This window comes from Lissotriton helveticus, chromosome 2_2 (genome assembly GCF_964261635.1).
Source record: "Lissotriton helveticus chromosome 2_2, aLisHel1.1, whole genome shotgun sequence".
Taxonomy (NCBI): Eukaryota; Metazoa; Chordata; class Amphibia; order Caudata; family Salamandridae; genus Lissotriton; species Lissotriton helveticus.
This window is the reverse complement of record NC_136060.1, coordinates 107,445,737-107,461,267: the sequence shown is the minus strand read 5'-3', so window position 1 is coordinate 107,461,267 and position 15,531 is coordinate 107,445,737. Positions and strand designations below refer to the sequence as shown.

The 15,531-nt window shown below is 52.9% G+C and overlaps 1 protein-coding gene across 1 annotated transcript in view; it reads left to right on the top strand.

Moving 5' to 3' along the window:
• Positions 1-15,531, top strand: part of PAICS (phosphoribosylaminoimidazole carboxylase and phosphoribosylaminoimidazolesuccinocarboxamide synthase) — a 321,486-nt gene that overhangs the window by 104,915 nt on the left and 201,040 nt on the right. The window lies entirely within an intron of this gene.

Sequence of the window (15,531 nt, the reverse complement as noted above, 5' to 3'; positions counted from 1 at the left end):
GTTTCCATGATTGGGATATCCGATTTACTAGTAAGTCCCTAGTAGAGTGCACTGTGTGTGCCCAGGGCCTGTACATCAAATGCTACTAGTATGCTTGCAACTCTGTTGTGCCACCCACACAAGTTGCCTTTCAAAGGTGTCTCTGCAGTGTCTGCGCACAGTTTTTACTGCCATGTCGACCTGGCAAGTGCACCCACTGGCCAGGCCCCTTACCTTTGCTTTTCTTACATGTAAGGCAACCCTCAGGTAAGCTCAAGCTACCCCCATGGGCAGGGTGCAGTGTATGTGAAAGGTAGGACATGTCCTGGTGTGAGTGACATGTCCTGATAGTGAAATACTGCCAATTTCGATTGAAAGGCTACCTGTCCCCATAGGCTAACATGGGAATTGCTTTGTAACATCTTACAGATATAACTTTCCATTGGGACAAGATGGTGGAATGAAGTTTAGGCTCTCTGAACTCAGAATTTAATAACACATCTTTTAGTAAAGATGTTTTTTAAATTGTGTGTTTGAAAATGCCACTTTTAGAAAGAGGACATTTTCTTACTTAACCATCCTGTGCACCTCTGACTGTTTGTCTATTGACTGTTAGATCAATCAATCAATCGATCAGAGTACTTGTAGAGAGCGCTACTTACCCGTGAGGGTCTCAAGGCGCTGAGGGGAGGGGGATGCTGCTACTGCTCGAAAAGCCAGGTCTTGAGGAGTCTTCTGAAGGCGAGTAGGTCTTGGGTCTGCCGTATGTGGGTAGGGAGGGTGTTCCAGGTCTTGGTAGGAGAAGAATCTGCCGCCGGAGGTCGTTCGTTGGGTGCGGGGGACAGCGGTGAGGGCAAGGCTGGCGGAGTGGAGCTGGCGGGTTGGGGTGTCGAAGCTGAGTCTGCTGTTCAGGTAGGCTGGTCCGGCGTTGTGGAGTGCTTTGTGTGCGTGGGTGAGGAGCTTGAAGGTGATCCTCTTGTTAACGGGGAGCCAGTGTAGGTCTCTCAGGTGGGGGGTGATGTGGCTGTGGTGGGGGACGTTGACGATCAGTCGGGCAGAGGCATTTTGGATGCGTTGTAGCCGTCGTAGGTGTTTGGCTGGGATTCCTGCGTAGAGTGCGTTGCCGTAGTCCAGTCTGCTGCTTACGAGGGCCTGTGTCACCGTTCTTCTTGTTTCGGTCAGGATCCACTTGTAGATCCTGCGGAGCATGCAGAGGGTGTTGTAGCAGGAGGAGGAGATGGCGTTCACCTGCTTAGACATGGTGAGGGAAGAGTCGAGGATGAATCCTAGGTTGCGTGCATGGTCGGTGGGTGTTGGTGCTGTTCCCAGTGTGGTCGCCCACCAGGAGTTGTCCCAGGCTGAGGGGGTGGGTCCGAGGATGAGTACCTCCGTCTTGTCCGAGTTCAGCTTCAGACGGCTGCTCCTCATCCAGTTGGCGACGGCCTTCATTCCCTCGTTGAGGTTGGTTTTGGCGGTGTGTGGGTCTTTGGTGAGGGAGAGGATGAGCTGGGTGTCATCGGCGTAGGAGATGATGTTGAGGTCGTGATGGCGGGCCACTTGTGCGAGGGGGGCCATGTAGATGTTGAACAGAGTCGGTGTGAGAAGTTGGCCTGATGTGCAGTGTTCACTATTCTAGTGATCACTATATATCAGTCCAAACAACCCTTATTGATGATTGGTTGTAAGTCAACCTTATAGACCAGCTATCCTAGTAGCATGGATACGAGCAGTCTAAGGCTAAGACTCTAGAGGGCGTGTTAAGCCAGCTGTTTTACCATCACATTACCCCTTGAACACCCAGTGAAAGGACACCACACAAGTGTTATGAAAATAAACAATGTATTTATTAGAATCACAACAGCCCTGTACTCTTTATGAGGACAGGGTGCTAGGCCCACAACAAAACTCTTACGAAAATACTTAAGTTAGCACGGTATACACAAATGCCCGAGGGGCACGAAAAACCATATACTCTAAAAGTGGAATGCGAAATTACTAGCAGGTAAGTACAGTACTAATAGGCTTTGGAATCGCTAGGACTTGACTATGGAATCGTTAGATTACTTCTAGGAGGCCTAGGGGACTCGGGTGCAGAGTGGGCACTCTCACGCGGGATGCGGGACAAAGTCTATGATAGCTAGTAACGTTAAAGTTAGTGTTCACGGGCGAACCCGACCTGGTAGGGAGAAAACGACAGTGGATCCTGACCCTTGGATAGTGAGGCTATGCTGGGGCACCGAAATGCCGAAGTTACCTAGCCCAGGGGCTGCAGCTGCATATGTCTCAAAAGACGTCGGGAATCCTCGTTGCCGGACCAGGAGCCTGGGAGAAAGATGCTGGCAGGCGACCAGTGAAGAGAGTTCGAAGTGATCCAAGCCTGGATCTGGAAGATGGATGACACCTGAAAGCAGAGGGGACCAAGTTCGTGACTACTAGCCAGTAGTCAGTGGGCACCAGGAGGGCACCGGATGGTAGTCACCTCGACTAGGTGAGTGGGCGACGCTGTGCTCTGCAGATCTCACGGACCAGGAGGCGTTGTCGGCGACCAGGATGGAGAGGCGAGCTGTCCCAGGATGGATGAAGCTGTCGGCGTCGAAGAACCCAGGATTGGGCAACAAAGCCTTGGCTAATTCAAGCCCACGCGGTGGACTCAAAATGGCGTCTTGAGTGGACCAGGAGGGTCCGGGGTGCTCCTCTTCTGGAAGGGAGCAAGAGCCAGTCTGGAGCAACCAGACTAGCAGCAGTGATGTCGTCGGGCATCGTTCAGAAGGCCACAAGCCAGCGGGCTAGTAGCCAAACAACGCGGTGAGCAGCAAAAAGCAGAAGGGCCCCACGCCGATCGTGGAGATGCTGGGGGGCTGCTCTTCGGTGCTGGAGCTGCTCAGGGTCGGGGCTTCTCGGACCCCAAAGCACTCGCCAGGAAATTACTCGGCGGGCTTGCTGTGCAGAAGTCGTGCAGTCTTGGCAATAGTCGGTCCCTTGAGGTCTCGTCGCACTCACGGTTCTCAGCTTGGCTGTAGAGGTGAGTAGAGGTCGGAGGTGCCAGGGAAGCCGGGTCTTGTCGAGCTGGGCAGTCGGATTCCGGAGGAAGGACTTACAGCAGACCGCAGTGTTCTTGCGATGGTGCCTGCGGATGCAGGGTGACTACTCCTTAGTCACAAGGGAGAATCTTGAAGAAGGAAATCTTGAAGTCCTTTCGCAGAAAGTCGTGTCTTGATTCCAAAGATGATCTAATTTGGAAGGGGGCCTGCTCCTACCTTTATCTGGGAAAAGGGGGCTGGCACGCGACTAGGTCCTGCCCTATGGGTGGGACCAGGAGGGGGGTGGTTACACCCACTTCCTTGGCGGGCTTTTCCCCAGCTCAGGGTCTGGAGTGTCCCTGGAACTGGTTCAAGCCGGCCTATGCATAGTGAGCACCGGGGTGCCACTTGCAGTCACCTTCCTCTGAAGCCCTGCCTACCTAGGATACACAAAATCCTGTCTGGGACGGTGCTGGCACCGCCCCTGGCAGGAAACCCTTTGTCCCTATCTCCTGCTCTGGGAGGACTCCCAGCAGCAGGAGGGCAGACTTGTGTCTCGGTGGCAGCATCCATTTTGTGGAGCTGAGGCTCTGTTTGACTTTAACCGGGGTTAGGGGTTACATACATGTCGTGTCCCTCTAGAAGGGTGGAATGCTAACCCCGTCGCCAGAATTGGCGAGGGGTTAGTTAGTATTCCAATTCGTATGACACCTTACTCGACATGTTTTGATAAAGCGATACCAGAGTTGGCATATAACCGCGAGGATTATAATGCACTTAAGAGTATATGGTATGCGATATCATGGAAACGGCTAAGGGATAGATCCCGAAAGCCGCAGACTGGCTCAGCTCATGCCAGAGCACCATCTCACACGATTCCAAGCACTCTGCCTTCAGGATTGTTAAGGCCTGCCATAGGAGTGACTGATAGGAGATCTGTGTGTCCATTTTAGGGTTAGATATAGGTATACTATATCTAAAGCAAAGGGTGAGTACACCACCTTGCCCCAGCTGTCGTGCAGCCAGTTGTGTCAGTTTAGTTAGTCAGTCCAGGGGTGGCACAATACATGCTTCAGCCCCTGGGAGACTTCTGGGTGCACCTCAGCCCTGGGTACAGGGACTTGGAGAGGGCCCAGTGCCAATTCAGTACCTGAGTACAATTTGGATAGAGAGAACAGCTAGGCTGTGGGTCTGATTAGCAGGCCCACAGCCAGGGAAAGTCGTAAACCAGTGCAGCAAAAAGCAAAAATCTGGGTGATCATAGGATTGCAGACCCTACTCTCCTACATGACCCCCCCCCAAACTTTGGGACAATAAACTAACCTTGACCAGGTGAGTCTTCTTGCTCTAAGTGGAAATACCTGGAGAGCCCATCAGCATTGCTGTGATCAGTACCAGGTCTATGCTCCACTGTAAAATCCATCCCCTGTAGGAAAATGGACCACCTAAGCAGTTTGGGGTTTTCACCCTTCATCTGATTTAGCCACAAGAGGGGCTTATGGTCGGTCTGAATGGTGAAGTGAGTGCCAAACAAGTAGGCCCTCAGCTTCTTCAGGGCCCAAACCACAGCAAAGGCCTCCCTCTCAATAGCTGACCAATTTTTCTCTCTGGGGGTCAGCCTCCTACTAATGAAAGCAATAGGCTGATCATTACCATCAAAATTCAGTTGAGACAGAACAGCTCCCACACCCAACTCAGAAGCATCTGTTTGGACAATGAATGGCTTGGAGTAATCTGGACTCTTAAGGATAGGTGCTGTGCACATGGCCTGCTTGAGGTCATTGAATGCTTTCTGACAGCTTGCTGTCCACTGAACTTTCTTTGGCATCTTTTTGCTTGTCAGGTCATTAAGAGGGGTCACTATGGACCCATAATTTCTGACAAACTTCCCATAGTAACCAGTCAGGCCCAAGAAAGCTTGAACCTGAGTCTGGGTGATTGGAGGAGCCCAGTCCTGGATGGCCTGTATTTTACTCTCCAATGGCTGAACCTGGCCTCCACCTACAAGGTGGCCCAGGTATACAACCTGTGTCTGCCCTATCTGGCACTTAGTGGCCTTGACAGTGAGGCCTGCCTTTTGCAGAGCCTCTAACACTTTCCTCAGGTGGACCAGGTGATCCTCCCAGGTGGAGCTAAAGACAGCAATATCGTCAAGATATGCTGCACAGAAGTCATCCAGCCCAGTGAGGACTTGATTCACCAACCTTTGGAAGGGTGCAGGTGCATTTTTCAAACCAAAGGGCATTACCACGAATTGATAATGCCCACCAGGGGTAGAAAATGCTGTCTTGGGTTTGGCCTCCTCAGCTAACCTGATTTGCCAATACCCAGCTGTCAAATCAAATGTACTTAAGAAGTTGGCAGAAGCCAATTTATCTATAAGTTCATCTGCTCTTGGTATTGGGTGGGCATCAGTCTTAGTGACTGCATTGAGGCCTCTGTAGTCTACGCAAAACCTCATCTCTTTCTTACCACCCTGGGTGTGAGGCTTTGGCACTAGAACTACTGGGCTAGCCCAAGGGCTATCTGAGGGCTCAATGACTCCCAGTTCCAACATTTTCTGCACTTCAGTTTTGATGCAGTCTCTAACATGATCAGGCTGTCTGTAGATTTTACTCTTGACAGGCAGACTGTCTCCAGTGTCAACATCATGGGTACACCAATCAGTTTGGCTGGGTGTCAGAGAGAACATATGTCTGAAGGATTGCAGAACTTGCCTGCAATCCTGTTGCTGATGGTCAGTGAGGCTGCCACAAAAGACAACACCATCAACTGATCCATCATCAGGATTCTGAGTGAGCAGGTCTGGGAGAGGGTCACTCTCTTCCTCCTGTCCCTCATCTGTGGCCATGAGCAAGCTCATGTCCTCCCTGTCAACATATGCCTTGAGCCTGTTAACATGGAGCACTCTGAGAGGGCTCCTGGGAGTTCCAAGGTCCACCAAGTAGGTAACCTCTCCCTTTTGCTCAATGATGGTGTGGGGCCCAGACCATTTGTCTTTCAGAGCTGCTGGGGCCACTGGCTCCAGCACCCACACCTTCTGTCCTGGCTGGTACACAGTCAGAACAGCCTTTTGGTCATGCCAAGCTTTTTGAAGTTCTTGGCTGGCCTCCAGGTTTTTGGATGCCTTTTCCATGTACTCAGCCATCCTGGAGCGGAGACCAAGTACATAGTCCACTATGTTGGTTGCAGGCTTTTTGAGAGGTCTCTCCCATCCTTCCTTCACCAAACACAGGGGTCCTCTTACAGGATGCCCATACAGAAGTTCAAAAGGGCTGTAGCCAACCCCCTTCTGTGGGACCTCTCTGTAAGCAAACAAGAGGCAGGGGATCAGGACATCCCATCTCCTCCTAAGAGGTTCAGGTAGCCCATGAATCATCCCTTTGAGGGTCCTGTTGAATCTCTCAACAAGCCCATTGCATTGTGGGTGGTAGGGTGTGGTGAACTTGTAGTTCACACCACACTCCTTCCACATTGCTGTCAGATATCCTGACATGAAGTTTGTACCTCTGTCAGAAACAACCTCCTTAGGGAAGCCCACTCTGGAGAACACTCCAACTAGGGCCCTTGCCACTACAGGTGCTGTAGTGGTCCTAAGTGGAATAGCTTCAGGATACCTGGTGGCATGATCCACCACCACCAGTATAAACTTGTGCCCTGATGCTGTCTGGGGTTCCATTGGACCAACAATGTCAATCCCCACTCTTTCAAAGGGGACCCCCACCACAGGTAGTGGTATGAGGGGGGCCTTTGTTGTGCCACCTGACTTACCACTGGCTTGGCAAGTGACACAGGAGCGACAAAACTCCTTGGTATTCTCATTCATGTGGGGCCAGTGAAAGTGTGAGACAAGCCTGTCCCACGTCTTTGTCTGACCTAAATGACCTGCAAGGGGAATCTCATGGGCCAAGGTGAGAAGGAAACCTCTCAGAGACAAGGGGATGACCAGCCTCCTGGTTGCACCAGGCTTGGGGTCTCTTGACTCAGAGTACAGGAGTCCATCTTCCCAGTATACCCTGTGGGCACCTGTGGCATTCCCTGCAGCCTCAGCAGCAGCCTGCTGTCTGAGGGGTTCAAGGGAAGGGCAGTCTAACTGTGCCTTCCCCGGGTCTGCTCTGGAGGGTCCCCCTGAGCCCAGAAACTCAACTCGATCAAGTTCAAGCTCTTTAGGCTCAGTTTCCCTCAGCTCTCTCAGATCAGCCTCCTCAGAGACTTGATCCTCAACCTGGGGCAAGGGGGAAGGCAAAGCCTTAACCCTACTGCTCTTCTTCTTGGAAGGTGTCTGGTTCATAATTTCAGGATCCAGCACCTGTTCAGTGGGGCATCTTCTGGCCTGTGACCTAGTCACAGCAAGCACATGTGCTGGCAAGCCTAACATCTCCATGTGAGTCCTCTGCTCCACTTCTGACCATAATGATGACTCCAAATCATTGCCCAACAAACAATCAACTGGGAGGTCTGAACTGACTACAACTTTCTTTTGACCCTTCACTCCACCCCAGGAGAAAGCCACAATCGCCATACTATGACTGGTAGTGACGTTGCTGGCATTGGTCACCAGGAAATCTGTACCTGGCATGATCTGTCCAGGGTCCACAAAGTTAGGTGTCACCATGGTGACACTGGCACAAGTATCCCTATAGGCCTGAGCCATTTTGCCATTAATCAAAGGTGTCTGCCTGTATTTGCCCAAAGTATTGGGACTTATATCAGGGGACATATCCATATCCCCTGTACAGACAAGGACAGCCTGAGTGAGTGTGCCAACTAAGTTGTCAGACCCCTCAGTACCCAAGGTTAACCCAACTAATGCCTTGGCAGGTACACTACCACTACTGACTGTACTAGGGGGTGCAGTTGCCTTAGGGGCTGTAGTGGCAGGAGTTTGTCCTCCTCCTTTGGTGCACTCACTAAACCAGTGAGACTTACTTTTGCAGTACTGGCACCACCTTTTTGACTGGCCTTCTTGAGTCTTCTTCTTCTGGGAAGCCTGACCCCCACCCTCTTTGGTTTGTTGGGGGCCTGGTGAAGACTTCTGGTCATTTTGTTCACTCTTAACATTACCCTTCTGGTCTGCTTTCTTCTGACCACCCTGGTTCTGGTTCTGCTTGCTCCTTGTCCTGACCCATTTGTCTGCCTTCTTTCCCAATTCTTGGGGAGAGGTCAGATCTGAATCAACAAGGTGCTGGTGCAACAACTGGTTCTGACAATTGTATAAAATTTGTTCTCTCATCATAAGATTATACAATGCTGTGTAATCTGTTAACCTTGCTACCCAGCAACCAGCCCTCCAAAGCCTTAGTGGCACAATCCACAAAGTCAGACCAGTCCTGAGACTGAGTTTTCTGGGTGTCTCTGAACAGCAACCTGTACTGCTCAGTGGTTAAACCAAACCCATCAACCAGTGCATTTTTCAGGACCTGGTAATCATTAGCATCCTCCACTCTTGTAGTGAGGAGCTTATCTCTGCCTTTACCATCAAAGGAGAGCCACAGTATAGCTGCCCACTGACTTCGGGGAATGCACTGCACAGTGCAGGCCCTCTCCAAAGCAGCCATCCATTTCTGGATATCATCCCCTTGCTTAAAGGGGGGCACTATCTTAGTCAGGTGTTTAGTATCTAATCCCTTCCCTCTATCTCTTGGGAGATTGCTGCCACCAGTGGGAGCTAGCCCACTCATCTGCTGCTCTCTAGCAAAGGCAAGCTTTTCTTTGGCCAGGGCAAGTTCTTCCCTTTCAATCCTCAGAGCAGCCTGTCTCATTCTAGCTTCATGCTCTATTCTCTGAGGGGAAGTCACTCTCCTCTGTGGAGAGTTCCTCCTCCTCTGGGAAGAGGCATTAGAGTGCAGAGATCTATTGGAGTCCCTAGAAAGAGATCTATCTCTCCTAACTCCAAGGTTAGGCCCACTTCGGGTCAGTACTGGGGGTCCCCCAGATCCTAGCCCAAGTAAGTCTAAGTTGGCCCTGGTTAGCCTTCTGACTACCTCAAGACCTTTGTCTACCACATCCCCAGAGAGTTCCTCCTGATCCTCCTCCTCCTCAACTGCCGTAGCAGTGTTGGGGAGGTCTGGATCCCCAGAGGTTCCCTCTAAGGCTGGCATGTTCTCATGTAACTGAGAAATCTTTCTGGCATCATATGTCTCTAAGAGACCTATCAGAAAGGGAATGGTGGGGTTAGACCCCTGCTTCAGTTTCCTGGAGGTACAGACTTGTCTCATCTCCTGGAAACTGAGAGCTGCATATCTTGAAGTGACCTGTGGAGGGTCAACACTTACCAGGGGAGTCTCAGTGGACTCTCCATGGTTAGACATGCTTTTCTAGTGAGGTGTAAGTGGTGCACTTACCTACACTATATGTTTGCCTACTGATCCCTTGCTAGAGTTGTAGTTTAGGGTGTGCTAGGCCCTAGGAGCTACAACAGCTGGTTCAGTAGAACTCAGAGTATTCTAAGCTAAGTTATATGTACCTTTAGTACTTATGTGATCTTTCACAAGATATTCTTAGGATATGTGTGGTAAAACAACAGCAAGCTCAAATCCCAACCGCTGCTCACCAATGTGAGAAGTTGGCCTGATGTGCAGTGTTCACTATTCTAGTGATCACTATATATCAGTCCAAACAACCCTTATTGATGATTGGTTGTAAGTCAACCTTATAGACCAGCTATCCTAGTAGCATGGATACGAGCAGTCTAAGGCTAAGACTCTAGAGGGTGTGTTAAGCCAGCTGTTTTACCATCACATTACCCCTTGAACACCCAGTGAAAGGACACCACACAAGTGTTATGAAAATAAACAATGTATTTATTAGAATCACAACAGCCCTGTACTCTTTATGAGGACAGGGTGCTAGGCACACAACAAAACTCTTACGAAAATACTTAAGTTAGCACGCTATACACAAATGCCCGAGGGGCACGAAAAACCATATACTCTAAAAGTGGAATGCGAAATTACTAGCAGGTAAGTACAGTACTAATAGGCTTTGGAATCGCTAGGACTTGACTATGGAATCGTTAGATTACTTCTAGGAGGCCTAGGGGACTCGGGTGCAGAGTGGGCACTCTCACGCGGGATGCGGGACAAAGTCTATGATAGCTAGTAACGTTAAAGTTAGTGTTCACGGGCGAACCCGACCTGGTAGGGAGAAAACGACAGTGGATCCTGACCCTTGAATAGTGAGGCTATGCTGGGGCACCGAAATGCCGAAGTTACCTAGCCCAGGGGCTGCAGCTGCATATGTCTCAAAAGACGTCGGGAATCCTCGTTGCCGGACCAGGAGCCTGGGAGAAAGATGCTGGCAGGCGACCAGTGAAGAGAGTTCGAAGTGATCCAAGCCTGGATCTGGAAGATGGATGACACCTGAAAGCAGAGGGGACCAAGTTTGTGACTACTAGCCAGTAGTCAGTGGGCACCAGGAGGGCACCGGATGGTAGTCACCTCGACTAGGTGAGTGGGCGACGCTGTGCTCTGCAGATCTCACGGACCAGGAGGCGTTGTCGGCGACCAGGATGGAGAGGCGAGCTGTCCCACGATGGATGAAGCTGTCGGCGTCGAAGAACCCAGGATTGGGCAACAAAGCCTTGGCTAATTCAAGCCCACGCGGTGGACTCAAAATGGCGTCTTGAGTGGACCAGGAGGGTCCGGGGTGCTCCTCTTCTGGAAGGGAGCAAGAGCCAGTCTGGAGCAACCAGACTAGCAGCAGTGATGTCGTCGGGCGTCGTTCAGAAGGCCACAAGCCAGCGGGCTAGTAGCCAAACAACGCGGTGAGCAGCAAAAAGCAGAAGGGCCCCACGCCGATCGTGGAGATGCTGGGGGGCTGCTCTTCGGTGCTGGAGCTGCTCAGGGTCGGGGCTTCTCGGACCCCAAAGCACTCGCCAGGAAATTACTCGGCGGGCTTGCTGTGCAGAAGTCGTGCAGTCTTGGCAATAGTCGGTCCCTTGAGGTCTCGTCACACTCACGGTTCTCAGCTTGGCTGTAGAGGTGAGTAGAGGTCGGAGGTGCCAGGAAAGCCGGGTCTTGTCGAGCTGGGCAGTCGGATTCCGGAGGAAGGACTTACAGCAGACCGCAGTGTTCTTGCGATGGTGCCTGCGGATGCAGGGTGACTACTCCTTAGTCACAAGGGAGAATCTTGAAGAAGGAAATCTTGAAGTCCTTTCGCAGAAAGTCGTGTCTTGATTCCAAAGATGATCTAATTTGGAAGGGGGCCTGCTCCTACCTTTATCTGGGAAAAGGGGGCTGGCACGCGACTAGGTCCTGCCCTATGGGTGGGACCAGGAGGGGGGTGGTTACACCCACTTCCTTGGCGGGCTTTTCCCCAGCTCAGGGTCTGGAGTGTCCCTGGAACTGGTTCAAGCCGGCCTATGCATAGTGAGCACCGGGGTGCCACTTGCAGTCACCTTCCTCTGAAGCCCTGCCTACCTAGGATACACAAAATCCTGTCTGGGACGGTGCTGGCACCGCCCCTGGCAGGAAACCCTTTGTCCCTATCTCCTGCTCTGGGAGGACTCCCAGCAGCAGGAGGGCAGACTTGTGTCTCGGTGGCAGCATCCATTTTGTGGAGCTGAGGCTCTGTTTGACTTTAACCGGGGTTAGGGGTTACATACATGTCGTGTCCCTCTAGAAGGGTGGAATGCTAACCCCGTCGCCAGAATTGGCGAGGGGTTAGTTAGTATTCCAATTCGTATGACACCTTACTCGACATGTTTTGATAAAGCGATACCAGAGTTGGCATATAACCGCGAGGATTATAATGCACTTAAGAGTATATGGTATGCGATATCATGGAAACGGCTAAGGGATAGATCCCGAAAGCCGCAGACTGGCTCAGCTCATGCCAGAGCACCATCTCACACGATTCCAAGCACTCTGCCTTCAGGATTGTTAAGGCCTGCCATAGGAGTGACTGATAGGAGATCTGTGTGTCCATTTTAGGGTTAGATATAGGTATACTATATCTAAAGCAAAGGGTGAGTACACCACCTTGCCCCAGCTGTCGTGCAGCCAGTTGTGTCAGTTTAGTTAGTCAGTCCAGGGGTGGCACAATACATGCTTCAGCCCCTGGGAGACTTCTGGGTGCACCTCAGCCCTGGGTACAGGGACTTGGAGAGGGCCCAGTGCCAATTCAGTACCTGAGTACAATTTGGATAGAGAGAACAGCTAGGCTGTGGGTCTGATTAGCAGGCCCACAGCCAGGGAAAGTCGTAAACCAGTGCAGCAAAAAGCAAAAATCTGGGTGATCATAGGATTGCAGACCCTACTCTCCTACAGTCGGGCTGAGGGATGAGCCCTGGGGGACGCCGCAAATGATGTTGGTGGCTTCGAATCGGAAGGGTGGGAGGCGGACGCTCTGGGTTCTGCCGGAGAGGAAGGACGTGGTCCAGTCTCTAGAGTGCGATGGCAGACCGTGTCGAAGGCTGCCGACAGGTCCAGGAGGATGAGGGCTGATGTTTTGCCGTTGTCTATTTGGCGCCTGATGTCGTCTGTGGCAGCGATGAGGGCTGTCTCGGTGCTGTGGTTTTGTCTGAATTCGGACTGGGACGGGTCGAAGATGTTGTTGTCTTCCAGGTGGTGGGTCAATTGTCAGTTGACGATTTTCTTGATGACCTTTGTCGGGAACGGGAGCAGGGAGATGGGCCAGAAGTTCTTGAGGTCCTTGGAGTCTGCCTTGGGCTTCTTGAGGAGGGCGTTGATTTCGGCGTGCTTCCAGCTTTCCGGGAATGTCGCTGTTTCGAAGGAGATGTTGATGACCTTCCGTAGTTGGGGTGCGATGGCTGCGTCTGCTTTGTTGAATACGTGGTATGGGCATGGGTCTGATGGAGATCATGACCTTGCGTGTCTCGCCGTCGTTGACGTTGGACCAGGAGTTCAGGCGGATGGCGCTGGTGGTGTTCACAGGAGAGGTGGAGTCTGGCGTAGTCGGGGCAGTCGTGGTGTTGAAACTGTCGTGGATGTCAGAGATCTTGCGGAGGAAGAAAACGGCTTGTGAGTCACACAGTTCTTGTGAGGGTGGGATGTCGTTGGCGCTGGGGTTGGAGAGTTCCTTTACAATGCTGAAGAGCTCTTTGCTGTCGTGTGCGTTGTTATCCAAGCGGTCTTTGAAGGAGGATCTTTTGGGCTAATCTGATGAGGTGGTGATGTCTGCGGGTGGCGTCCTTGTGGGCTGCGTGGTTGTCCAGTGTGCGTTCGTGGAGCCATATTTTCTCCAGTTTCCGGCATGCACATTTGGAGGTCTGGAGCTTGTCGGTGAACCAGGTGGCTCTCTTGCTGGCGTGGTTGTTGGAGGCTTTCTTGAGCGGGGCGAGGGTGTTGGCGCAGTAGTCGATCCTCTGTCTGAGGTTGCGGGCTGCGGCGTCTGGGTTGGTGGGGTCGGTGGGTGGGTTCTGGGCAAGGGTGGTGATCAGCCGGTCTTCGGTGACTTTGCTCCAGCAGCGGCGAGGCAGCTGTTGGATGCGGTTGTGCGTGGTTGGTTTTTTGAAGGTGAAATGGATGCAGCGGTGGTCAGTCCAGTGGAGTTCGGTGGTGTGGTCGAAAGCGACGTGGCTGCCTGTGGAGAAGATGGGGTGCAGCGTGTGGCCGGCGGCGTGGGTGGGTGCGGTGACGAGTTGTCTGAGGCCGAGGTTGGCGAGGTTGTCGATCAGGGTGGCAGAGTTGGCGTTGTTGTTGTTCTCGAGATGGAAGTTCAGGTCCCCGAGGAGGATGTAGTCCGTGGAGGCGAGTGCTTGGGTGCTGGCGAGGTCGGCGATGGAGTCGCTGAACTGGGCCCGGGGTCCGGGGCTCTATAGATGAGTGTTCCTCTGAGGGTGGTGTTGGGGTTGGTGTGGATCCAGAAGTGCAGGTGTTCGGCCGTGTTGAGGGTGTCGTCTGCGTGAGTGGCGACCTTGAGGGTGGACGATGGCTATTTCTCCGCCGGTTCCGTTGGCGCGATCCTTGCGGGTGACCTTGTAGCCGTCCAGGATGGCTATGGCGATGTCGGGCGCCGAGGAGTCGTTCCACCAGGTCTTGGTCAGGAAGGCCACGTCTGGGGCGGAGGTGTCGAGCAGATCCCAGAGCTTGATGGCGTGTCTGCGTGCGGAGCGGTTGTTGAGGAGTATGCAGCGGAGGTGGTTGGGTCCAGTCCTTGCAGGTTTGGTGGTTCTGTCGCAGGTGGAGCTGCAGGTGCGGCAGGAGAAGAGTCCATGGGTCCGTTTCAGGGTGGCCTGGAAGCAGGTGTTGTTTCAGCCGGCGTTGAGTGCGTGGAGGCTGCTGGCATCGTAGTGGAGTCTGGTGTTGTGGCGTTCGCGGGTTCCAGGGGTTCTGGCGCTGGGAGCGGTTCTGGTGCTGGGCGCGGTCCAGGCGCGGACTGGCGCAGACAGGCTTGCCTTAGGCGCGGCGGCGCAGCTACCGCCATTTTAAGGGGATCTGGGAGGGAGGAGCAGCTGGGAGGCAGGAGGCAGGGGTTAGCAAATGGTCGCGGGGGGCGGGCCGCAGGGGCAGAGAGCAGTGGGCGGGGGGCGAGGAAAGACGGTGAGGAAAAATGGCGCCTAGGAATGGGCAGCAGAACCAAGGGTGCAGGGCACACGCGCTGGAGGAGCTGCAGCGGGGGGGAGCGACCTACCTGGCCTAGATGGCTTTGAAGTGACAGGGGCTGGGGATGTGAATTCACTGGAGACAGCCAGCAAGGGATTTGAGGTGTGTCCTGCCTTTCCTGGCTGTCTCCACCTCCTGTAGTGAAGCTGGGCCAGAGAGGGTAGAACTGGTTTGGACTGGGCTCAGAGACCCTTGCCACAAAGAGAACATGTGTTATAAATATTGGGCCCCTGACCCCAAAGCTTTAGAACTCTTTTGGATCAAGAACCCTACCAAGAAGAAGTGCTGGAGAAGCTGTGAGGAGAGACTACCACTTTGCTGGGTACTTCCTGTGTTAGCTGCTTCTGTCTTGGGCAGTAAAAGGACTGGACTGGACATTCTGCATCTTATTTTCCTGAGTTTCTCCAAGGACTTGAGGTACAGCTTGCCCCCTGTTTAAGAAGTCTCAGAAACAGGAAAGACTTCAAGTTGATCTGCTACCAGCACTGGCAACTGTGTGTTTTGTGCTGCAACAGAAGAAAAAGTAAACACGACGGCACAGCCGACACCGTGACCTGACGGCACCTCCGAGGACACCCCCGCACTTTGCACCACAACCTTGGTCTCGCCGCCACCGAGCCGCAGCTTGCACCATGACCTGTGGGCACCGCACTTCGCACCGCCACATGTCACACCCATGTATCCCCAATGACGACGCTCCACGCCGTCAACAACGCCGCTGCCTGCACCGTGGTTTGGGGGTATCACTCATAAGTTACATGACACACCAACACGTCTCATACCACAGCTCTGGCCTACCGACGCCGGCACCATTGACTCCAGTTCATCAGCTGACGACAGCACTTTAGCAACGACGACGACGCTGCCTACACCGTGACCTGCTAGCACCACAACGAGCCCTGCCCCCCTTCGCACCACAGCCCTGGTCTCACTGACGGCGCTGGACACCGTCACTGAGCCGCTGC